Source organism: Lissotriton helveticus, chromosome 8, assembly GCF_964261635.1.
Source record: "Lissotriton helveticus chromosome 8, aLisHel1.1, whole genome shotgun sequence".
Lineage (NCBI taxonomy): Eukaryota > Metazoa > Chordata > Amphibia > Caudata > Salamandridae > Lissotriton > Lissotriton helveticus.
The window spans coordinates 1,579,627,503-1,579,652,893 of record NC_136069.1 but is presented as its reverse complement, the minus strand read 5'-3'; the positions used below and the strand labels follow the sequence as shown (position 1 = coordinate 1,579,652,893).

General features: G+C 44.3%; 1 long non-coding RNA gene across 2 annotated transcripts in view; it reads right to left on the bottom strand.

Moving 5' to 3' along the window:
- Nucleotides 1-25,391, bottom strand: part of LOC144773526 (uncharacterized) — a 48,987-nt gene that overhangs the window by 1,854 nt on the left and 21,742 nt on the right. Inside the window, exons 2-3 of one of the 2 annotated variants that reach the window (XR_013599999.1) lie at nt 13,916-13,997; nt 12,575-12,635 (exon numbers count right to left, since the gene is read on the bottom strand). This is a non-coding gene — a long non-coding RNA (uncharacterized LOC144773526). The remainder of the gene's footprint in view (nt 1-12,574; nt 12,636-13,915; nt 13,998-25,391) is intronic. The other variant, XR_013599998.1, reaches the window with a different exon arrangement.

Sequence of the window (25,391 nt, the reverse complement as noted above, 5' to 3'; positions counted from 1 at the left end):
TTTACAGAATCCTCATGTATCACCTATTTTGAAAACATTTGCAAGTAAGTCCAAATAACGAAGGGGAATAAATCTGAGGTTATTTAAGCCATCCCGGAGGGCTACAAGATCATCCGGAGGGACCGCACCGCCAAACTGACGGGAGGAGGCATTGCCATCATCCACAGAGACACCATCCGCATCACAACCAACACCGACGACACCCTAACCACCGCTGAACACCTGCACTTCCAGATCCACACCAACCCGAAGACCACCCTCAGAGGCACCCTGATCTATCGACCCCCGGGTCCACGCACACGATTCAGCGAGGACATCGCCGACTTCGTCAGCCCGCATGCCCTCCCCTCCGCCGACTACATCCTCCTGGGGGACCTCAACTTCCACCTGGAGAACAACAGCGACCGCAACACCATCAGCCTGCTCGACAACCTCGCCAACCTCGGACTCAAGCAACTGGTGACCACCCCCACCCACCTCGCCGGACACACACTCGACGCCGTCTTCTCATCCAGCAAAGACGTCACCATCAGCCACGCAACAGGACTCCACTGGACGGACCACAGCTGCGTCCACTTCAGCTTCAAAAGAACGACGATCCACCACCACCAGCAACAGGTTGCCCGAAGAAGCTGGAACAAGATCACAGCCGACCAGCTCACCGCTTCCCTGAGCCAGCACCCCCCCACCAGCTCAGCGAACCCCAGCCAGGCCGCCGACAACCTCACGAAGTGGATCAACAACGGCGCGGACGAACTCGCCCCTCTGAGAACCCCGCCCAGCAGACCCTGCAGCAGAAAAACACCATGGTTCACCGACGAACTCAAGAGCTCCAAGAAGAACTGTCGAGCCCTCGAGAAAGTCTGGAGAAGGGAACCAACGACGGACAACATGACCACCCTCAAGCTCGCCACCCGGAAACACCACCAACTGATCCGCGCCACCAAGAAAAATACATACAAGGACCGGCTGGACAACAACGCACACAACTGCAAGGAACTCTTCAACATCGTGAAAGAGCTCTCCAACCCCAACGCCGGAAACAATGACATCACCCCGTCGCAAGACCTCTGCAACTCCCTCGCGTCCTACTTCCACAACAAGATCGCGGACATACACAACAGCTTCAGCAACCAACCAACGCAAGCCACAACCGCAACAACGCCACCCACCACCACCCTCCGCACCTGGACTCCGATCAGCACCGAAGACACCATCCGCACAATGAACTCCATCCATTCCGGATCTCCGACTGACCCCTGCCCTCACCACGTCTTCAACAAGGCCGACGCTGTCATCGCACCCCACCTGCGGGACATCATCAACACCTCCTTCGACACCGCCACCTTCCCTGAGAGCTGGAAGCACGCCGAACTCAGCGCTCTTCTCAAGAAACCCACAGCAGACCCCACCGACCTCAAGAACTACCGTCCCATCTCGCTCCTCCCGTTCCCGGCCAAAGTCATCGAGAAGACCGTCAACAAACAGCTGGCCGCCTTCCTCGAGACGAATGGATCCCTCGACCCCTCACAGTCTGGCTTCCGAGCGAACCACAGCACCGAGACCGCCCTCATCGCTGCCACCGATGACATACGAACTCTGATGGACAACGGAGAAACAGCGGCCCTCATCCTCCTGGACCTCTCCGCGGCTTTCGACACTGTCTGCCACCGCACCCTAGTACAGCGCCTCGGCAACATCGGAATCCAGGACAAGGCACTGGAATGGATCACCTCCTTCCTCGACGGAAGAACACAGAGAGTCCGCCTACCACCGTACAAGTCAGAGGCCACCAAAGTCATCTGCGGCGTCCCTCAAGGATCCTCACTGAGCCCCACCCTCTTCAACGTCTACATGAGCCCCCTCGCGGCCATCGCACGCCAACACAACCTCAACATAATCTCCTACGCCGACGACACCCAGCTGATCCTCTCCCTGACCAACGACCCCGCCACCGCCAGAGCCAACCTGCACGAAGGGATGAGAGAGGTAGCCGAATGGATGACGGCCAGCCGCCTGAAACTGAACTCGGACAAGACGGAGGTCCTCATCCTGGGCTCCTCGCCCTCCGCCTGGGACGACTCCTGGTGGCCCCCCGCCCTGGGCACCGCACCCAAACCGACGGACCACGCACGCAACCTGGGCTTCATCCTGGACTCCTCCCTCTCCATGACCAGACAAGTAAACGCCGTCTCCTCGTCTTGCTTCAACATCCTGCGCATGCTACGTAAGATCTTCCGGTGGATCCCCACCGAGACGATGAAGACGGTCACCCAGGCCCTCGTCACCAGCCGACTGGACTACGGCAACGCCCTCTACGCCGGAACCACCGCCAAGCTCCAGAAGAGACTCCAGCGGATCCAGAACGCCTCGGCCAGACTCATCCTCGACATCCCCAGACGCAGCCACATCTCCGGACACCTGAGAGATCTGCATTGGCTCCCGGTCAACAAGAGAATCACCTTCCGTCTCCTCACCCACGCGCACAAAGCCCTACACGACCAAGGCCCGAGCTACCTCAACAACCGGATCAACTTCTACACTCCCAAGCGCCTCCTCAGATCAACCAGCCACGCCCTCGCCGCCGTCCCCCGCATCCGAAGAGCGACAACAGGAGGAAGGTCCTTCTCCTACCTGGCCGCCAAGACCTGGAACTCACTCCCAACCGACCTGCGCCTGACCCAAGACCACCTCTCCTTCAGGAAGAAGCTCAAGACCTGGCTGTTCGAGCAGTAACGGCACCCCCCCCCCCAACCCAGCGCCTTGAGACCCTACGGGTGAGTAGTGCGCTCTATAAATGACCTGATTGATTGATTGATTGAAGATATTTTCTAAAGGATAATTTCTTCATTTTTCTAGAATATAATACAGGAAAATCAAGACCCTAAACTCCCATCTAAGAACACCTGACCAGATTATCTGACGACTACACAACTGCGCAGGATAAAGAAATACTGGACTTAGGACTGAACAACTCTGATCGCAGGTAGGAGCAACTTAGCTACTTGAAATCATCGCCTTTTTGAGGAGACTTAGCGTGGTTAAGAAAGGAGGGACGTAAGGATCTGATTTAACAAATCCTTCCCACTTGTTGTTCGCAGGTCGACAGCAAGAAAAACCGTACACACCTACGTCCAGTACCGGCCCTCCTCCCAAATTCCTAGTATTATTCTTAGCTGTAACATTTGAATCAGCAAAGTTTATTGTTAGTTAATTGGGAAGTTGGTCAATTGCGTCTCTGCGAAATCTACTACGTCGTCTTCAATTCCTCTTCAGATAAGGTAAGGGACGACGTAGTGTGAACTTGACAGAAGGCAAAGCCCACGAGTATTATTTCGCCCAGACGCAATGGACCAAGTTACCTTACAAGATATAGCTGCTGTACTGAAAGATCTAAGAGATGAAAATACATCTATTCGTAGAGACATGACAGCCTTACAAACAGCTTTCCAACAAAAATCACTTCCAAAACCAGCGACCTTTTTAGGTTTAACTTCTGAGTCAGGAGCTCAGTCTCAGATTCAAGTTGTTACGCCAGTTCCTACACCTTTAGCTCAACCAGAAAGGTTTTACGAAGATGTCAACAAGTTCTCCATTTTTATGCAACAGTGTCATTTACACTTCTTAGTAAAAAAATCTGCCTTTCCTGATGATTCTGCCAAGGTGGCTTTTATGTTATCTTATTTTGGAGGAGATGCTGCTCTTTGGTCTGTTCCCTTGGTGGAAAACGATGATCCTATTTTATACAATTTTAAGGACTTCGAACGAGCTTTAAAGAAAATCTTTTCTAAACATGTCTTCGTTCAAACTGCTGATAACGAGTTGCTTAACCTAAAACAAGGGTCTTCTGATTTGCTTCACTACATTTCTCAGTTTAACCGTTTGGTTTTAGAAGCAAGATGGCCTTACGATAAGAGAGTCTCAATCTTTTATAGAGGTTTAAAGGACGAATTAAAAGACATGGTTACTCAAATTTTAGAACCACCCGACGACATAAAGGATTTTATAGACTTAGTGGTAAAATTGAATCACCGTTTAGGTGAAAGGAAAGGTGAGAAAGGAAAGAGTGATCACAAGGTTCTGTTTGTAAAAGAGCGAAGTTCTTCTTCCCGAGAAGCACCCCCTAAATTAGATCCTGTAGAACCTATGCAGATAGGTTCTATTAGGGGTCCTTTATCAAAGGAAGAAAAAGATAAGAGACGTAAGATGAATCAATGTCTTTATTGTGGTAAGACAGGACATTTTGTTAGGGATTGTCCTGCGCGACCCAATAAAGGAAAGTCTAAAACTTCTGATGTGGCCTTAATTCAAGAGCATTCGGAAAACTAGAAAACTCGATGAAGATAGAGGTCAGTTCATCGAGTGCTATTCCCAGTTTGGCCTCTACTGTTCCCCCTTTGGGATGTAAACATTTCTGTATTTTAGTGGAATTAAGGAGTTTACTACCTTCTTCACAATCTAAAAAAGTTGAAGCAGTAATTGATTCGGGTGCTACAGGCAATTTTATTGACACTCATTACTTTTCACAACTAGGTTTTAAATCCATTTAAAAAGATCATCCTGAAATTGTAAGAGCAGTAGAGAAAAAATTCATTTTGACATTATAGATGCCCCTCAGTTCAAAATAATTTTGGGTATTCCTTGGCTTATTCCACACAATCCGATAATTGATTGGGTTTCTAAGACAATTACATTTAATTCCATTCATTGTTCCAATCAATGTTTTCTTTTAAAAAAGACTAAGGATATGATTCAGAGTTTTGACTTTTGTTCTGACTCTACCAGGGTTTTGGCTCTGGAGGGGGTCCCTTCCATTTACTCAGATCTTTTTGACGTGTTTGACAAAAAAAGGCTAATACCCTTCCTCCACACAGGGATTTTGACTGTCGAATAGATTTAGTTCCCGGTGCTACTCTACCCTGTAGCAGGATTTATGCCCTAACAGAAAAACAAAACATGCATCTTAGAGATTATCTTGACGAATATCTTGCAAATGGTTTCATTAGACATTCTAGATCACCTGTGTCATCTTCTCTTTTTTTATTCCGAAAAAAGGAGGTGAATTGCGCACGTGTATAGATTATAGAGCCTTGAATAATGTAACTATTAAAAACCGATACCCATTGCCTTTGACACCTACTTTGTTAGATCAGGTCAAAAAAGCAACCATTTATACCAAATTGGATCTTCGCGGAGCTTATCATCTTGTAAGAGTCCGAGAGGGCGATGAATGGAAGACAGCCTTTCGCACTAAATTTGGTCTCTTTGAATATCAGGTCATGCCTTTCGGACTCTGCAATGCTCCAGCTGCTTTCCAATTTTTTATAAATGAGGTATTACATGAATTCATCGACGTTTGATGTGTAGTTTACATCGATGACATTTTGATTTTTTCTAACTCTGAAGAAGAACATGTACAGCAAGTTCGTGCCATTCTTCAAAAATTGCTGTCAAATTCACTTTTTGTCAAATTGGAAAAAAGTCAATTTCATGTCTCTAAAGTAGAATTCCTTGGTTATGTCATCAGTCTTAAGGGAATAGAGATGGACCAAAGAAAGGTTGAGGCAGTAGATTCCTGGACCAGTCCCACAACAGTAAAACAGGTACCAAGCTTTTTAGGCTTTGCAAATTTTTATCCCTGCTTTATTCAAGGCTTTTCCCAAATAATCACTCCCATCACAAGATTACTTCGAAAAGGAGTAACATTTATTTGGTCAGATCAGGCTGAAAAAGCCTTCCAGGACTTAAAGAAAAGATTCACTTCAGCTCCAATTCTGAGTCATCCTGATCCCAATCAACCTTTCATAGTAGAAGCAGATGCTTCTCAGTTCGCTTTAGGAGGAATCTTATCCCAAAGGGATAAAAATACAGGTCAAATGCATCCAATTGCCTTTTATTCCAGGAAATTGTCTGAAGCAGAACTGAACTATGCAATAGCCGACAAAGAACTATTGGCAATAAAAGCAGTTTTCGAAGAATGGCGCCATTACTTGCTAGGGGCTCGTCATCCAGTAACAATTTATACTGATCACAGAAACCTTCAAGCGTTAAAATCTGTAAAGGCGTTATCTGCTAGACAATTGAGATGGTCAGAGTCCTGTCTGCTCCTGAGGCGAAAAGCCGGGAGGTTTTAACTTGGTTTTAAATTGCTGTTTAAATAACTGTGTGCTTAAACTTACTGCTGCTTCCACGTGTATCTTCCCGGCGAGCGGAGCTCAGCGCTCACGAGGGATTTCACACACCTGCGCCGGCAGAGGGGAAGACTGCGGCCACGCCCACCACCCCCAGGCCACGCCCCCTCTCCTCTTAGTTTTCAAAAGCGCGCTGAACCACAAGCGCGATTAGAGTCCTGTCTGCTCCTGAGGCGAAAAGCCGGGAGGTTTTAACTTGGTTTTAAATTGCTGTTTAAATAACTGTGTGCTTAAACTTACTGCTGCTTCCACGTGTATCTTCCCGGCGAGAGGAGCTCAGCGCTCACGAGGGATTTCACACACCTGCGCCGGCAGAGGGGAAGACTGCGGCCACGCCCACCACCCCCAGGCCACGCCCCCTCTCCTCTTAGTTTTCAAAAGCGCGCTGAACCACAAGCGCGATTAGAGTCCTGTCTGCTCCTGAGGCGAAAAGCCGGGAGGTTTTAACTTGGTTTTAAATTGCTGTTTAAATAACTGTGTGCTTAAACTTACTGCTGCCTCCACGTGTATCTTCCCGGCGAGCGGAGCTCAGCGCTCACGAGGGATTTCACACACCTGCGCCGGCAGAGGGGAAGACTGCGGCCACGCCCACCACCCCCAGGCCACGCCCCCTCTCCTCTTAGTTTTCAAAAGCGCGCTGAACCACAAGCGCGATTAGAGTCCTGTCTGCTCCTGAGGCGAAAAGCCGGGAGGTTTTAACTTGGTTTTAAATTGCTGTTTAAATAACTGTGTGCTTAAACTTACTGCTGCTTCCACGTGTATCTTCCCGGCGAGCGGAGCTCAGCGCTCACGAGGGATTTCACACACCTGCGCCGGCAGAGGGGAAGACTGCGGCCACGCCCACCACCCCCAGGCCACGCCCCCTCTCCTCTTAGTTTTCAAAAGCGCGCTGAACCACAAGCGCGATTAGAGTCCTGTCTGCTCCTGAGGCGAAAAGCCGGGAGGTTTTAACTTGGTTTTAAATTGCTGTTTAAATAACTGTGTGCTTAAACTTACTGCTGCTTCCACGTGTATCTTCCCGGCGAGAGGAGCTCAGCGCTCACGAGGGATTTCACACACTTGCGCCGGCAGAGGGGAAGACTGCGGCCACGCCCACCACCCCCAGGCCACGCCCCCTCTACAAGGTAAAAAAGACATGTGCTTTCCCCGGAAGCGCAGCGGACGGGCGCAGCGGGCGCGCCGGCTGCGCGCCGAAGGCGCGCCTAAGGCAAGCCCGTCTGCGCCCGTCCGCGACCGCACGGGACCAGGGGCCACTACCCCTGGCCAAAATGAGACTCTGACATGTTGGAGCGCCCAACAACTCCATGACCTATGTCCTGAGTATGCCAAAACCTGTCTCCACAGCCTGAACGTGGAAGATACCATCAGCTGTAAGGTGTGTCAGTATAACTGGCAAACTAAACCTCCTGCCAGGACTGAACACACTAAGCTTACGTGTGGGCTGCTTAACACCAGATCCATGAGGAAACATTGCTTTGATATTTATGATCTGCTCTCTGACACGAAATTCGATCTACTATTTCTTACGGAGACGTGGCTTGATTCCAATTCAGAGCCAGACATAGTCGCCTCTCTTCCTGCTGGTTATACTCTAGCTCATCTGAATAGACCGCTAGGTAGAGGTGGGGGGATAGGGATAATATCTAAACAGCCATTGAGCTGTCAAATAGAACCTCTCGCTATCGCTGACAGCGAGATAGGAGCTTTCTCCATTAAGGTTAACACGGGGAACACTGTGAATGGCTTACTGATATATCGTCCACCTGGCCCCTCCACCCAGTTTATCTCCAACCTGACTGAAGGCATTACGGAGACAGCCCTGCGTAGGGATAAGTTTCTGCTCTTGGGTGATCTTAACATCCATCTGGACAATCTAGCAGACAAAGGTATTATTGATTTCTACCAGCAACTTCAATCCCTCCAACTATCGATTGTATCTAAAGCCCCTACCCATCTTAAAGGTCATTTGCTGGATCCCATCTTTGCCAATTGGGCAGGTGTAGAAGCCCAGGCTCCAGTACCTCTCCCCTGGTCTGACCACTTTCTAGTACCTTTTACAATAACTATTCCTGCCAGCAATGCCCAAAAGTTTTCCAACACTAAATATCTGAGTCGCAGATGGACTGCTTTCTCTAAGGCTGGGTTTGATTCCGCCCTCACCAACAGTGGCAGCCCAGGAGGGGAGGATGTTGCTACAGCATCCGATAGACTTGATGAGCGCATTACCAACGCCTTAGACAGCATAGCCCCTCTGTGCTACAAGAAACCCGGGAGTAGACCTCTCAAATCTGCTCCTTGGTTCAATGCTGAACTTCGCCTAGCCAAAACTGAATGTAAGCAATTAGAAAGGCAATGGAGGATGGCCTACCTCGACCAAGCTAAACTAAGATATACAGGCAAACGCAGGGAATACCACAATCTAATTAGGCGCGCCAAAACTAACTATTTCTCAGGAAGGATTGGTGAAGCTCATAACTCCACTAAGGAGCTTTTTAAAATCTATAAAGAAATTTCTTTATGCAGCTCATCTGTTGATCCCTCCTTGGTTTCAGTGGAATCCTGTAACCGCATTGCCACCTACTTCTTCGACAAAGTGGCCACTATCTATTCCGCCTTCACAGGGGGAAAGGAGAAGGCAATAGAGTTCAGTGAAAACTCATCATTAGATGAGGGCGTAAATAGGCTAGGCAGATTTGTTACTCCACCATCTAATGAGCTTCAGCAAATCTGCCGCTCGATTAAGTCAGGTTCCCCCCGTGATCCGGCCTCACCGAAACTCCTTGGAGGGAGTATGGAAGCTTTGGAACCTTACATCAGAGATGTTCTGGATCTTTCTTTTAAAACCGGCACCGTACCCAAAAAGTGGAAGCAAGCGATTGTGCTCCCACTCCAAAAAAAACCTAATCTCAGTTGGGATAGGCTAGACAATCTTCGGCCTATTTCCCTTCTTCCCTACATGGCCAAGGTGGCAGAGAAGGTGGCCAATCTCCAACTTATGACTTTTGTGGAAGAAGCTAACCTTCTCCATCCGACTCAGTTTGGATTTCGAGCACGCCACTCAACGGAGTCTGCGATGCTTCTGGCAACTGAGACCATTAGGCAAGGAGTAGATGAGGGGCATACCATGGCTCTCATCTTACTCGACCTAAGTGCCGCATTCGACACTATAGCACACTCCACCTTGCTACAGTGTCTCAACAATGGCGGAGTAAATGGGGTGGCACTCAGTTGGATGCATTCCTTCCTGACTGAGAGGGGCTTTCAGGTCAGACAGGGAGAACACTACTCCCGTGTGTTCAATCTCGATCAAGGGGTTCCCCAGGGCTCTGCCCTCAGCCCCACCCTGTTTAACCTTTACGCCTCCCCTGTTGCCACCATTGTAGAAAGTTATGGTATCCAACTGGTATCGTACGCTGACGACACACAGCTGGTCATCTCTCTGTCACGGGCACCAGAAACCGCGGCACTCAACTTCAGTGCGTGCATGCAGGAGCTTGCCTCCTGGATGTCTAACAACTGCCTGAAGATGAATGGGTCCAAAACGGAAGTGCTCGTGATGGGGGGGGGGCCGTCTGTGTGGTCCTCAGCATGGTGGCCTGATTGTCTAGGCTCAACCCCCGTGCCGGGTCAACAGGCGAAAAATCTTGGGGTTCTATTCGACTCTGATCTGTCTTTCGCTCCCCAGGTAAATCGGGTGGCTGGTATGTGTTTCGGCATACTTAAGAGCCTACGAAAGGTCCTTGACCTACTGCCGGTCGGTGCTAGACAAACTCTTGTGCATGCCTTGGTTACTTCGAGACTTGATTATGCCAACCTATTATATCTGGGTATTACGGCTAAAAGTCTCAACCGTCTCCAAGTACTGCAAAACGCCACAGCCCGGCTGGTGCTGAGGCTTCCTAGGAGAGCACCCTCTAAAGCCGCCTTGAGATCCCTTCACTGGCTACCAATCCGTGAAAGGATTACCTTCAAAGCTTTATGCATGTGCCATCGCATCTTTGGAGGTAGAGCACCCGGCCCTTTGAACAGCCTCATCGCCCCCTATAGACCAGAGCGGATGCTCAGATCCTCTGGCATGGGTCTGGCTGTTGTCCCCAGAATCCGTAAAGCTCGGATGGGGGGCAGATCTTTCAGGCTCCTTGCAGCCAAGCAATGGAACCTGCTTCCAGTTGAATTGCGCCTCGAACCCTCTGAGACCAAATTTCGTAAAGCCCTCAAAACTCACCTTTTCCGCCTAGCTCTGCTGTAACTTCCTATCCCTCTTACAGGCTCTCTCTCAGCGCGGGGACACGCCGGAGCGCGTAACCATGCGCTTTACAAAACTCCAAAATAAATAAATAAATATGTTTTTCAATGACTATAATTTTGTAATCACATACCGACCCGGAAAAGAAAATTTAAAAGCTGATGCTTTATCCAGAATGGGTTACAATTCTCCTGAATCTCCAGTAGGAAGTCAACCCATTTTACCAAAGCCTCGATTTCAAGCCTGTTTAACCACTTGTGATATAATAGTTGAAATTCAGAAAGAATTCGAAAAGAAAGGTTTGGATCATTGGAAAAAAGAACTTCCTTTTTTGCAAGAAAGAGAAGATTTGATTTGTATGCATGATTTAATTTTTGTACCTACAGTTCCGATTAGAAAAGATATACTACATTTTCATCATGACACTTCTCTTTCTGCTCATCCTAGCATAATGAAAATGTATGAGTTGATTAAGAGAACCTTTTGGTGGCCATCTATGTTTAAAGATGTTCAGATTTTTGTGGAAACCTGTAGTGTTTGCATTAAAAATAAACCTTCTCATCAAGCACCAAGTGGTTTATTAACTCCACTTCCTATTCCACCTCATCCGTGGCATACGATCTCCTTAGATTTTATAGTTGAACTTCCTAAAACCAAGAAAGGCTATTCTACTATTTTAACAATAGTGGATCAGTTTTCTCATATGGCTCATTTTATTCCCCTTAAGAAGTTACCTACAGCAATGGAATTAGCACAACTTTTAATGATTAATATCATTCGTTTACACGGAATTCCTTCAGTGGTAATCTCTGATAGAGGGTCTCAATTTATTTCTCGTGTATGGCAAAGTTTGAGTTCTCTGTTGAATATGGAAATACGGTTATCTTCAAGCTATCATCCTCAAACGGATGGTTTAACTGAACGTACCAATCAGCAAATAGAACAATTTATTCGCTGTATGTTATCATCTGAAGAAGGAGATTGGTCAGAAATTTTGAGTCAATTAGAATTTTCTTACAACAATGTAGATCATACTTCTTTAGGAATGTCCCCATTCTTTTGTAATTTTGGTTATCATCCTAAAAGTTTCCCTAGTGAAATAAAGAAAGTATGCTCAGTGCCGACAATTTCAGATTATGTTTCCAAATTGTCCTCTATTCAAGAACAGGCCGCTTTCAATCTGGCACAAGCTAAAGAATATCAAAAGAAAGCTGCAGACAAGCATAGGACAAAACAACCAGACTATGTTCCTGGAGACAAAGTATGGTTAAGTACAAAGAATCTACGATTCAAAGGCCTGCGTAAATTCAACCCTAAATTTATTGGTCCATTTCCTATAGAAAAGATTATAAATCCTGTCTGCGTGAAATTAACTCTTCCCAAAAAGTTCCAAATTCATCCTGTGTTTCATGTATCTTTATATAAACCTTTTCACCCTCAAACTCGTTTCATCAAACCACCTTCATCTGTTGTAATTGATGGGAACCCAGAATATGAGGTAAAATCAATCTTGGATTCAAAAAGAGTTAGAGGGAAATTTTTCTATCTAGTTGATTGGAAAGGTTTTGGTCCCGAAGAAAGATCGTGGGAACCTTTGGAACACTTAAAGAATGCTCCTAGACTAGTAAGATTATTTCATGCAAGACACCCGGACAAACCAAAACCTATTTCACCGGTTTTGGGGGGGATCTTGAGGAGGGAGTACTGTCATAATTCCCTCTTTTAAGCCATGACTTTTAATCTTGGTTCTTGAAAAAACCCACCCCTTTCCCGTGCACCAGCACTACCAGTGTGAAATATGTTAAAACTGTTAAGTATGTATGCTGAAAATATTGTTGTTTTACATTTCCGAAGTGTTTGTGCATTCATATTTCTTTTTTTATTGAAAATCGTGACTTTGGTAATTACTTCCGACATGATTGTGCAAGCGCTGCTTTGGAAAGGGCTGCCAGTCTTATGATCCCAAAAATTAAAGCCGCTTTGAGTGTTTTCACTCGCAGCGGCTTTAACGTGGCGTGCGCACGTTATCTACTGGGTGCGGTCTACTATTTAAACCGCACCCAGGCTTCCAGAAACTGCTTTGCCTTCGTTTGCTGCAGAGGAGAGGTCGCATTTGCGGTTGGCTCGCCGAACTTGCCTGATTGAAGCCCCGACTTCTAGGAGCAGCCTCTGGATGTCCTCTAAAAAACGGAAGGAACCTGAGAACAAAAGACAACAATAAGATAAGTGCTTAATTAGAAATATAAGGCGCCCATCGCAAGAGAGTAAAAGACTATTTTCGGAACACTTTAGAATCACTCAGCTTTCTTACAAGGAAAGAGAAAATTCGATTGGAAACTAGTAGCTTTTGGAAAAGAAACCTTTCAGGACATTTTAAATCTTGGCGCAAGAGTTGAATTATCACTGCAAGACTATACATTGTAATGTTAATGTTTATTTTTTGTTTATTTCTAAACTGCCTAAGACAAGAGATAATTTATAGGTTGTAGTGTGGGAAGTGTTTTCTTTCTCTTCGTGTATTACAACAGGTTTGAAACACGGGAGAATTTACAGAATCCTCATGTATCACCTATTTTGAAAACATTTGCAAGTAAGTCCAAATAACGAAGGGGAATAAATCTGAGGTTATTTAAGATATTTTCTAAAGGATAATTTCTTCATTTTTCTAGAATATAATACAGGAAAATCAAGACCCTAAACTCCCATCTAAGAACACCTGACCAGATTATCTGACGACTACACAACTGCGCAGGATAAAGAAATACTGGACTTAGGACTGAACAACTCTGATCGCAGGTAGGAGCAACTTAGCTACTTGAAATCATCGCCTTTTTGAGGAGAGTTAGCGTGGTTAAGAAAGGAGGGACGTAAGGATCTGATTTAACAAATCCTTCCCACTTGTTGTTCGCAGGTCGACAGCAAGAAAAACCCTACACACCTACGTCCAGTACCGGCCCTCCTCCCAAATTCCTAGTATTATTCTTAGCTGTAACATTTGAATCAGCAAAGTTTATTGTTAGTTAATTGGGAAGTTGGTCAATTGCGTCTCTGCGAAATCTACTATGTCGTCTTCAATTCCTCTTCAGATAAGGTAAGGGACGACATAGTGTGAACTTGACACTTATTACCTCTTATCGATGGATATGTCAAAAAGTTCAAGCGGTAATCTGGGGACGGCCTATGTGGTACGTCTCAAAGAATTTTCTATAAAGAAAAACATAAACACTGCCTGACTAATAAGAACGTTGTTAACGAACGATTTAGACTGATACGGTACAAGACTGAAAAAGGGGGGAGAAGGTACCTATATTTCAGTTACACTCCTACATCCTGAACGTAGCACCCCAACCACAGCGAACATACTGGGGGAGATTGATAGATATATATTCTCAACACCATACTGCTACGAGAGACAATTCACCTTTAATATGATATAAAATCCAAAGACTACTAACTAAGTAAAACTGATATCATTTACCTGGTATACGCGGTACTTCAAAGTCAGATGATATTCTGTCTTTGTTACGTGTTATTATGGTTACATAAGAGTAACTCACGGTCTAAAGGAAATGAAAAATAATTTAAAAAACGACAAGGCCCAAGTTGTTATATTCTACAATCGATTCTCTAATAGATAATGATAATAACAGCTCTCTGTTGTAGTAGTTACCTCATAGTGCAGTAAAGCGAGGAAGGGCAAGACGTCCGGCGTATGATGTGAAGATTAAAAGCAGAACGCGGAAGCCATTTAAACACGGAACTATAGTCATGTGACGGATACACGTAATGTGGGAATGCAACGTGAGGGGCGTTATTATGGGAACAGCCATCGGTCTGTCATAGACAATAACAACAGACTATTGGGGCATCGACGTTACATTCAACACCAATCGTTCAAATAACACTTTATTGACTAAGCCACAATCCGACATCGAGAAATCTCGTGTCACGAAATATGGCATGTAACAATTATCGGCTGGCATGTTTAAGATAAAGACATGCCGATCATAATCTTGTAACAAATATGGCCCTCCAAAAAATAAATTAATATTCGGGGTGTAGTGTAGTTCCTATATTCCCAATAGGCTCTGCGCATTGGAATAACATAAACGATAGTTTAGACGTAGGACTTAGGTCGACTAGGTCTCTATTGAATATGTTAGACTTAATTATGAATGCCAGCTAGCTCAGAGGTCACTAGAAACGTTCTCGAATTCACAAGAAGGGATTCGTTTCTGACAACCACATAAACATGACAACTTTGCTCCCCCAAGAATAAGGAGTATACCTCCAGAGTCGCGGAAACAATAGATAGCTATTTTACTCAGTCAATCGTGCATGCTTAGTTTCACCAGAAGAGCAGAGAAACAGAGAGACGGGCGTTTTCAATAAAAGAGATTATTTATTGAACAGTCTTCTTTCTCATGCAAGAGAGGTGAATTGCTACAATCGCAATACTTGTCATAAAGTAAAGTGCGTACAGTAAAAGGAGTATTATAAAATAATACTGTAAAAACATGGTATGGTTTCTAAGCCATACGGAGTTTAAAATGGGTACAATACATACAATGATAAAATAAGGACTAAACGTACTCAACTGGTGCTTCTAAGATACGCCTACCCCGGTGTACCTAACCTAAGCCTAGTACATGGGAAGGAGTAAGTGAGATGTAGTTTGAGTTAAGGTAGTTTCTGCCAAGAATCTAAATAAAGAATTCTCTAGGGGTCTAATCAGCTCCATACCTTGGTTATAGAATGAAGGAGGTCTTGTATCTCTCTCTCAGGACTCGATCTCCCAGCAACCCGCAAGGGTGACAGGGAAACACTGGAGCTGGATTTCTCGGCAGGAGAAAAGACAGTGTCTCTCTCAGTGCATCAGTGGGAGGGTCGGCTTCCTTCGGCACTTGCTACAGCAGGGCGTCGGGCAAGTAGATGGTCGATCTGCTCCAAACCACCATATTTATACCTGGAAGGTGCCGAGTTTGACATAAGGTTGGACATAAGACGTCACTAAGAACTCGCAGTTCTTTCAGGACTCCGGGAGTTCTAGGATAAATCAATACAGAAGCAGGGGGATTTCCCAGGCTGCTGGAGGCTTGGTTTGTTTAAGGACACGTTGTGCTTTCTTGGAGTCTATGGGAGTAGCCTTGCCGTATTTGGACTGCATTGGCTATGTCTTAATATGGGTATGATTCTTATGCCTATATAAGGATATGATTTGATATAACCACATAAGGGCATAAATCGGGAATATTTAACTAGAGTCCTAGATTCGTCTACAACAGGGGGCTTAATATAATTGTAAACTATGCCCATGGTAAATCCATTATTATACCACAAGATCTACTTTTAACTTGAAGGAACATACCATAAATAGTAGATAACTGGTCCACCTTATATATGTCGATTTAATGTAGACAAAGTACATGACTAATATTGAATATAAGATGTTACCAACTACTTTAGTCAAGGAAATCCTCATGTGTAATAAAATCTTTGGCGACTGACTATTGTATACATCAATACTTATTTGCAGAACAAGTACAGTATGTAATGAAAATCTTGCATTTTCTTATATTATATAATATTAAATGATAGCATTCTCCCATGGTATCTCACTATTGAGACCATGGGAGAATGTATCCATAAGAAAATCCAATAAACTTCGCGTTTTTTTCTTATTTTTTGGCCTCCTTTATTGTCAGCTGTTTGAATTCTTTCTAGTATTCTCCATTGAAATTCATCAGGTTTATGATTCTTATCAATAAAGTGTTTCACCATGGGGGCTTGAATATTTTTGGTTCTGATTGCGGAACGATGCTCGGTAATTCGAGTTTGAATTTTCCTAGAAGTTTCCCCTACATATCCTAGGGAACAAGGACATAAGATGAAATAGATGGTATTCTTAGTTTTACAATTCCATATTTCAGTTGCCTTTACAGTATGGCCATTGTGAGAAACGGTATCTCCTTCTATGATAGAATCACACGATTTGCAATTTGAACATTTAATTGTGCCTTTAATAGGCACATTGCCATCTATTGATTTCTGAACAAATCTGGAATTTTGACTATTCTGTTTGAAACGAGAGTGAACGATAAGATCTTTAATATTTCTATTTTGCCGATGGGCGAACAAAGGTTTTGGTAGTTTTGGACCTTGGGTGTGATTACTGTTTAAAATATGCCAGTTGGCATTAATGGTCTGTTTGATCTTTCCATCAAGAGTGGAGTGTTTCGTCACGCACACTAACTGTGAGTTCTCTTTATTAACCTTAGGTTTGAGCAAATGATCACGGTCGAAAAACCTCACTCTCTTATAGGAATCCCTCACCAGCCGGTGAGGGTATCCTCTGTCCAGAAATTTAGTCCTCATGATGGCAGCTTGTCTGTCATAGTCCGCGAGGTTGGTGCAATTCCTTCGGACTCTAAGAAATTGGGAGAAGGGAATGCCTTGTTTCTGATTTCTCGGGTGGAAACTACGGAAGTGGAGCAAGGTATTCCTTGCAGTAGATTTAATGTATAAATCCACTTCCAATTTGCCATCATTGTGTCTGAATAAAATATCTAAAAATTCTACTATGTCTGTCCTGATATGTGCCATGAATTTAAGGTCGGTATCTGTTAAATTAAGCCAACTCAAAAATTCAAAAAGGGACTCTTTCCCATTGGTCCAGATAAATCTGGACCAATGGGAGACGGATTCAAAAATGGCGCCACTTCATTATATATGAATTTTTCTTCATAAGCTGACATATAAATATTAGCAATGGACGGAGCAACCGAAGCGCCCATGCTGACACCCGTAATCTGACGATACAGGGTGGGGCTAAATTCAAAGATATTTTCTGTTAACACAATATGGAGACAAGAGAGAATGAAAGCTTTGGGACATATCACATTATATTTGTCAATAAACCAGTCAGTAGCTACCATAGCTTCTTTCAAAGAAATATTGCTATAAAGTGATTCCACATCAAGTGTCACTAATATATATTTATCTGGATTAAAATTCACATGTTCAACTCTATTGATCATATCGCCAGTATCTTTAATATAACTGGTAATCTTAGGAATGTAGGGACGTAAGTAGTGATCAACAAATGTCGATAGTGGCTCTGTAATAGTTAGTCAGTAGTATGGCGTTGAGAAAATATATCTAGCGATCTCCCCCAGTATGATCGCTGTGGTTGGGGTGCTACGTTCAGGATGTATGAGTGTAACTGAAATATAGGTATCTCTCCCCCCTTTTTCAGTCTTGTACCGTATCAGTCTAAATTGTTCGTTAATAACGTTCATATTGGTCAGGCAGTGTTTATGTTTTTCTTTATAGAACATTCTTTGAGACGTACCACATAGGGCGTCCCCAGATTACCGCTTGAACTTTTTGACATATTCATCGATAAGAGGTAATAAGCCTTATGTGTTTTCCCCAGTTTATCCCTTTCTCCCTTTTCCTTCTCCCCCTCCACCCTCCTTCCTTTCTTTGCAAACACCGATCAGTGACATACCCGTGTTGACAAATACGAACGGTTCCACGCAGAAGGAGGCATTTATTTGAAGCGATGTTGACACATATTTAATGTAAGTGAGGCTATATTATCTTTATGCCACATTAATAGTTTAGGAATAGTTTAGGTTATCCTTTATACAATGCTATTCATGGCAGCACTTGTATTTCTTGAATTATTAAGTGATACCGTATAATTTATCTGTATATTCCATTGAGATATTAAGTTTTTTATATTCAAATAACACAGCGATTTGCTACCGTTTTTAAAGTAAGTTTTTGCACTGTTTGAAAATCTTTTTCTTATCTCTTTCTCCCCTTGTTTGTGATAATTAGTCCGATTATGAGCACTTAGATGTTGATTCTTTAGATAGGAACAAGGTATCATTATAGACCAAGATGTGGTCTATGAGGGAAAAGTAAACTTAATTGAATCATGTATTGTTCATACGATTGAATTGTTGTTTTTTACTTGTTGTATTATCTTTGAAATTCTTTGCTAAGATGTAATCAACAATGACTGATAGCAGCATAAAGATGATGAGAATGAAATATGATGTTATATAAGTTGATATTGATTATCAACAATGTTAAATATTCTTTTTTATAATTTTGGGCATTTGTGGCTTGTCCTGAAGAAGGCGTTTTGTGTATGCCGAAACGAGCGTCGATAGAATATAGAAAGAGTGCCACTTTTATAAAATGTGTATATTTTATCTACTTTTAATGAAATGTGTATGCTAATTGGTACAATATTGTATTATTGTGGATTCTATTTTTATGTTTTATAATTAAAAATACTGTGCCTTATATATGGTTCTTGATGTTTATTTTTTCCCTTTTATGTATTAAGATATTTGTTATGATGTACCTATAATTGCCTAGGAGGTTTTTGCTCCCATAGGAGCAATCGTTAGTCCAAGGTTGTCATCTCCCCACCCACTCCAAAGGATCCACCTTAGATTGGATCATAGCTAAAGAGAAAGCGATAATATTGTAATCACACCTTGTGATTGATCCGACCACCATATGATCACATTCGAAATTCCCTTAAAAAAAAAATCATCTTTACAAGCTATTAAACCCCAAAAAATGGACCAGGGACACTCGAGGAATTAATATGGAAAACATAGCCGCACGCTGTACCTTAGCTTTGCAAGCACCTAAGAGCATGATTGACATTAATGACATCACTTTCCACTATAACAAGACAATGTCAAGCATTATCGAGGACATAGCCCCTTTAAAACTGAAAAGGTACTCTGACAAAGTCAAAAACCCGTGGTTCAATGATGCCCTTAATGAAGAAAGAAGATCGATTAGACTATCAGAACGCAAATGGCGACAACACCCTTCCTCGCCCCACCTAACCCTACTGAGACAATCCAGGAAAGCTTACAATAAAAGCATTATTAAATCTAAAAAATACTTTTTCAGGAAAGATCTGGATAATGCAGTAAACAGACCCAGGAAACTTTTGATCTTCTTAAAGAACAATCTAATAAATCAGCTGAAGTAGCACCAGTCATCACCATAAATAGCCTTAATAGGGATGATTTCTCAGTCTTCTTTACAGACAAAGCTAACTCTTTGGAGAGGGAACTCAAAAAGCAGCCGAAGACATTGAAAGCAGGAAGGATACGGGAGACGAAGAACTGGATCAACAAGAATTAACTAAACCTAAAAACAATGCAAGATGGTCAGGTTTTAAACCGGTCAGTGAATTAGACATCTCAAAGATCATGTCGATCACTAAACCTAACAACCACTATAACGATCCCCTACCAGCAAAGTGATGGTCCACCATAAAACACCTGTTAATCCCATTTTGGACGAAGGTCATAAATGCCGCATTATCACAAGGACAAATCCCAGCCTGCCTTAAAACAGGACAAGTCATTCCTCTGTTAAAAAACCAACAGAGAATCCCTCTGATCCAAACAATTTCAGACCTGTAACTAACATTCTCATGTTAGCCAAAGATCCTGGAAAAATGTGTCCAACAACAACTGAGTCTACACATTTCTGAATTCAACCTGTTAATTTTTTGACAATTAGGCTCCCTTCCAAACTGCAATTCTGCACATTGTAGATGACGCGTTACTGGTTCTTGACCACAATGAAAACTGCCTCTTAATCTTGCTAGACCTGTCGTCAGCGTTCGACACCGTGAACCATGCCAAAATTCAAGATCGGTTAAAAAACAGAATGGGCCTAGAGGGTACAGTCTTTAATTGGTTCAGCTCCTTTCTTGAGAACAGATCACAAAAATTAATTGTCAACCAAACTCTTTCAGGCCCAACCGGTAATATAATCAGAGTTCCACAGGGATCAACACTTTCGCCGACGCAATTCAATTTATACGTTGAACAACTCACGGAAATATTACAAAAAGCAAATATCGCTTTCCACATGTATGCTAATGACACTCAGTTGTACATCGAGGTCGCATCAACAGAAGAGATAAAGACCATGAACCATGCACTATCAAGAACCCTCCAATGGCTAACCAAGAATCATCTGAAGCTAAACCCTCAGAAAACCGAATTTGTACTCATTACACCACAGAAAAGCAAACTAAAGACAGCAGAATGGTCCAACCTTATCACAGCTCTAAATTGTACTCCAAAGATTGTCGACTCCACAAAATCACTAGGAATTACACTAGATAAAAACCTGAACATGTTAGCACATATCAATACAATGGCAAAAAACACCCGGTTCCACCTAAGCTACTTGCGAAAACTTAAACCTTTCCTGAACAAAACAGATCTTAAAACATCAGTTTAGGCGCTGGCCATTTCAAGGATCGAACATGGGTGCACTACCTTGGCTGGGCTCCCAAGATCAGCCCGATTGAAAGAATGTCTGAATGCAGCCACAAAGCTGATAGCGGGATCCCAAAAATTCGACCATATCTCCCCTCACCTGAAAATGCTAAACTGGCTGCCTTTCGAAGCAAGAATTCAATTCAAGATGGGATGCATCACTCATAAACAATACACCACAAAACTCCAGGTTACCTTGCACAGAAACTCACACTTTCAGGAGGTAACAGATACTCTAGGAACAAAACAGATTTACTTCTAAAACCGGCTTGCTTCTGCAAGAAAAAGACTTATGACTGAGCATTCTCAGGAGCAGCACCGAGAATTTGGAACGCACTCCCACCAAACATCAGAAGAAATACATCCATCGCAACTTTCAAAAAGGAAGAAAAATCGTACTATATGAGCAAATTTCTCCCATGAGACATTATTGCAGAACTTCTGTCTATAAACTGATCATTTGTGCTCATGGCTCCGCTAAACTTGGGGCGGTACACAAGTTTATCTTTGTTTTTTTTCCTTAATGTCTTGTTTTGTCGAAAGGCTACTGTAAAGCACTCTGATACCCTACATTGCGTCATGTTCGCGCTACAGAAAACTTGAAATAAATAAATAAATAAATAAATAAATAAATAAATGAATGAGTGACCCCAGATGAGCAGGGGCCAGGGCAGGGAGGCAGGAAGTTCCAAACACCTCTGGGGGTGGAAGCCTCCAGAACCTTCTCCTACTTCACAGCTGTCACCAGGTATAAATATTGGACCCCTAGACCCAACTCTTTAGTACACCTTTGGACCTATCGGAGACTCAGAAGTACCACTGTGCTGCTCTAATCCAGAAGGACTGCTACTCTGTTGCACTGCTGCCTGGCTGCCTGAGTCAATTACTGGACCTACATCTTAAACCCAGGACCACCACGATGACTCCGAGGGCCAGTTGGCTGGGCTCCTGATCAGAAGCCTCCTGGGAGGAACAGGCTTCAACCATCTTAAAACCAGCACATGGACTCAGTCTGTGGTGAGTCTTGGCCCCCAAGTAGTACCACCCCAGTAATGGAAAGTTGGAAGTGGACCTGAAGCTGCCCTGCCAGTCCTGTTGTGCTCCCAGCAGAAATAGCATAGTGCAACACATCACTTCATTGTTAGAGGCCTGCCCTGGAGAAAACCCACTCATCTTTGGCAGAGTCATGCTCCAGTGCCACCGTAAGGGGTGTGACATCTCCTTTGCCCGAGGCACCTGTCCCCAGCCCCAGTGCCCACAGCTGCCTTGTGTGAGGAGGTTGTATCACTGTTGGGACAGATCTCTGTTAGACAACCTGCAGCACTGAAGGCACTCCAGGGGCAGTCCAACATCATGACATAGACGCTGGAGTTCCTGGAGGGCACTCAGAGTAGCATGTCTGCTCTACAGAAATATTTTCAGGCAAAGGACTCCTTACTGACGGCAGCTTCCCCCAACCTATCCTTCCACCCCAGAACCAGACTCTTCCACATACCAGTTCCTATTACCCATTCCTATCTCAGCTAAATGCAGACATTGCCACACTCAGACACCGTCATCCACAAACACCACATCATCCACAAAAAGCCGGAAAATTGCCATACATGAATCCAACGGGCAGACATAGAACTCCCTCAGCATCACCACTACACACATACCCACAGACCACCCACCATCAGACACAGTCCATACACTTGCAGCTTCATACTCACAGACACCAGCAACAGGCACACCCATACAGCACCCACAGACTACCTTTACCTCCCAAAACCCACCTCTTGTTATTCCCACTCCTCAAAGTCAAGTTGGATTGTCTTAGAGTCCCAAGTTGTTTCCCTTTGCCTCAGACACTACCCCTCCTTTTACTTTGGATCCTGCTCTTACCACTCCTGCCTCAACTTTACTCAGATTTTTAATTTGAAGAGGTGCCTAAAATGCCCACCTAATGCCCATTCATGGGGAGGTTTCCTTGGCAGTGTATTTTCGCAAGTTGTGCAGTACAGTACAGTGATAGAGCCCAACTCAACATTGGTGTGGCCTTTGTCATTCATTTCAGTTATCTTATGTTTCTAAATAAAGCTTGTCCATCAGATACCACCTTGGTGGATTCATAGCTCATATGGATGAATGGTATGATGCTATAATTCTATTGATACTACTACATTGTTGTACTCCGGAGCTGGTAATAGGTGGTCCTTTCTCAATGGTGATTGTAATGTGAGCTTAGCAGCATTTCTCGAGTTATCATGGAAGACGGGCCAGATACATGGACTGGATGTGTATCATCAACACCTACCGGTAGGTATGTTGCATTGCGTAGGTTATCATTTGGTACGTGTTATACTTGGCCTGTTGTATGCCAAATGTGGCTGGCCTTCTTCCAATAATATTGTTGTGATATCTGTGTTTGTATGAAAGGTTAGTGTTTGTCCACATGCAGTGTGCGTGCTTGCCATACTTTTCTGGGGGGGAAATCTTGTGTCCATCTGATTGTATGAACAAGGATGGATCAGCTACTACCTGTAGTTTTGAGAGATGTGATTACTGGCATAAGGTGCCAGGACACATTTTGTACACATGTGTGGGACAGTGTTTAGCTATTGTTTGTCCCTGAGATGCTTCATGAGCCAGGCCAGACTGCAAATATTGTTTGTGTACAATTGACAACTTGTGTACTTTCTCCCTGTCCTCAATTGTATGCTTTGTTTGTTAGATTGTATGATTGCTTTTCTACCTGAGGTGTTTCAGTTGTGTCCCTAGATATATTAGTCAACGGTTAGACGTTGTGCCCTTCGGTGACCTTGGGTTTTGTAGTAGAATGTGTATGTGACTATGGTGTGGCTGTGCAAGTTTGTGGGAGTTACCTGATGTTGCAAGACCTGTGGAATTATTCTAGGTTAAGGACAGGGCCTAGACAGTGGAATATATTATGGTGAGATGGTGACTGGGTCTTATTGTTTGAGTTTTTGTGGAAAATGCCTTCGGGTATAACCCAGGAGGAGTTCACATAGTTTCACTACGCGGAAGTCCGCGAAGTGCAAAAAATACTCTGCTGCACTATGCGGAATTTTAATTTATTTTTAATTTAAAATATTTATAAAGCGCACGACTACCAGGCGGTTTCTTGGCGCTAGGGATGCAACCATAGGACAGTGGGAAAGGCGGACTGCTAGTGTGAGAAGGCTCGGCCAAAGAGGAAAGTTTTCAGCGCTTTTCTGAACTCCAGGTAGTGTGGGGAGAATCTGAGGGGAAGAGGGAGGGTGTTCCAGAAAGCGGGCGCTAGCGTGGAAAATGTAACGCCTCCTGACTTCTTCTTCTTAAAACGGGGGACAACCAATAGAGATTGCGAAGAAGAGCTCAAGTCTCTACTAGGAAGGTAGGCCTTGACTTCAGAGGAGATGAAGCCGGGAGCTGTCCCGGCCCTGGCCTGAAAAGTAATACAACCCATTTTGAACAGGGCACGTTCCCGAATGGGCAACCAATGCAACGCTTTGAGCAGCGGGATGACATGGTGCGACTTGGACAGATTGTAAACAAGTCGGGCGGCTTGGTTCTGGACCAGCTGAAGTCTCCGAAGGTTGTATGCGGGGACACCGGTATACAGAGCATTGCCGTAGTCTAAGCGGGAGATGACCATCGCAGACAAGATAAGTTTGCGTGCAGAAAAAGAAAAAAAGCGTGACACCTTTCGAATAGTGCGGAGAGTGAGGAAACACGAAGAAACAACTGAACTAATCTGAGAGTGCACAGTGAGGTGGGCATTTAGTTTTATCCCTAGAGTTTTAACCGAAAAGGAGGGGATAGGAGGAGAACCCAGGGATGGAGGCCAAAACAAAGAATTCCAGGGACTGGAGGAACCACCTGTCAAGACCAGCTCGGTTTTGTCAGGATTGAGTTTCAGATGGTTGTAGTTCATCCAGTCCCTGATGAAGAGCATAACAGAGTGGAAATTATTGATAGCATCTGGAGAGGAGGATAAATTAAAAATAAGCTGGAGGGCATCAGCATAGTTGTAAATCGTGACTTCCATCTGCTGAAGAGCCAAAATAAGAGGGGAAATGTACAAATTAAACAACAGAGGGGACAATGAAGATCCTTGCGGAACTCCGCACTGAACCTTAAAAGAGGGTGCAGAGAAGTTAGCCAGGTAGACAGCCTGAGTGCGGTCCCTCAGGAAAGAGGCCAGCCAAACCAGAGCGGTTCCCCTGATGCCAGCCGCCCCGACACGGGAAAGAAGAATGGAATGATCCACCGTGTCGAAGGCGGCGGATAAATCAAGAAGAACCAGAGCCTGGGGTTGGTTGGTGTCCATGCCCTCTCTGAGGTTGTCCATAACAGAGAGGACTACCGACTCAGTGGAGTGCGCCGGACGAAAACCGGCCTGGCGGGAGGCCAGACAGCCATTCTCCTCCACAAAGGCGCAACAATTTGCCTAGGAAAGGGAGAAGAGAAATGGGGCGATAGTTTGCAAGTGAGGATGGGTCAACACCGGGTTTTTTTAGAATGGGGATAATAGTCGCAGATTTGTGAAATTGAGAGACAATGCATTGGGCGAGGGAATTATTGAGGAAAGTGAGAGGGGGGAGGGACAGGCCAGATAGATTTGTTTTAGAATAT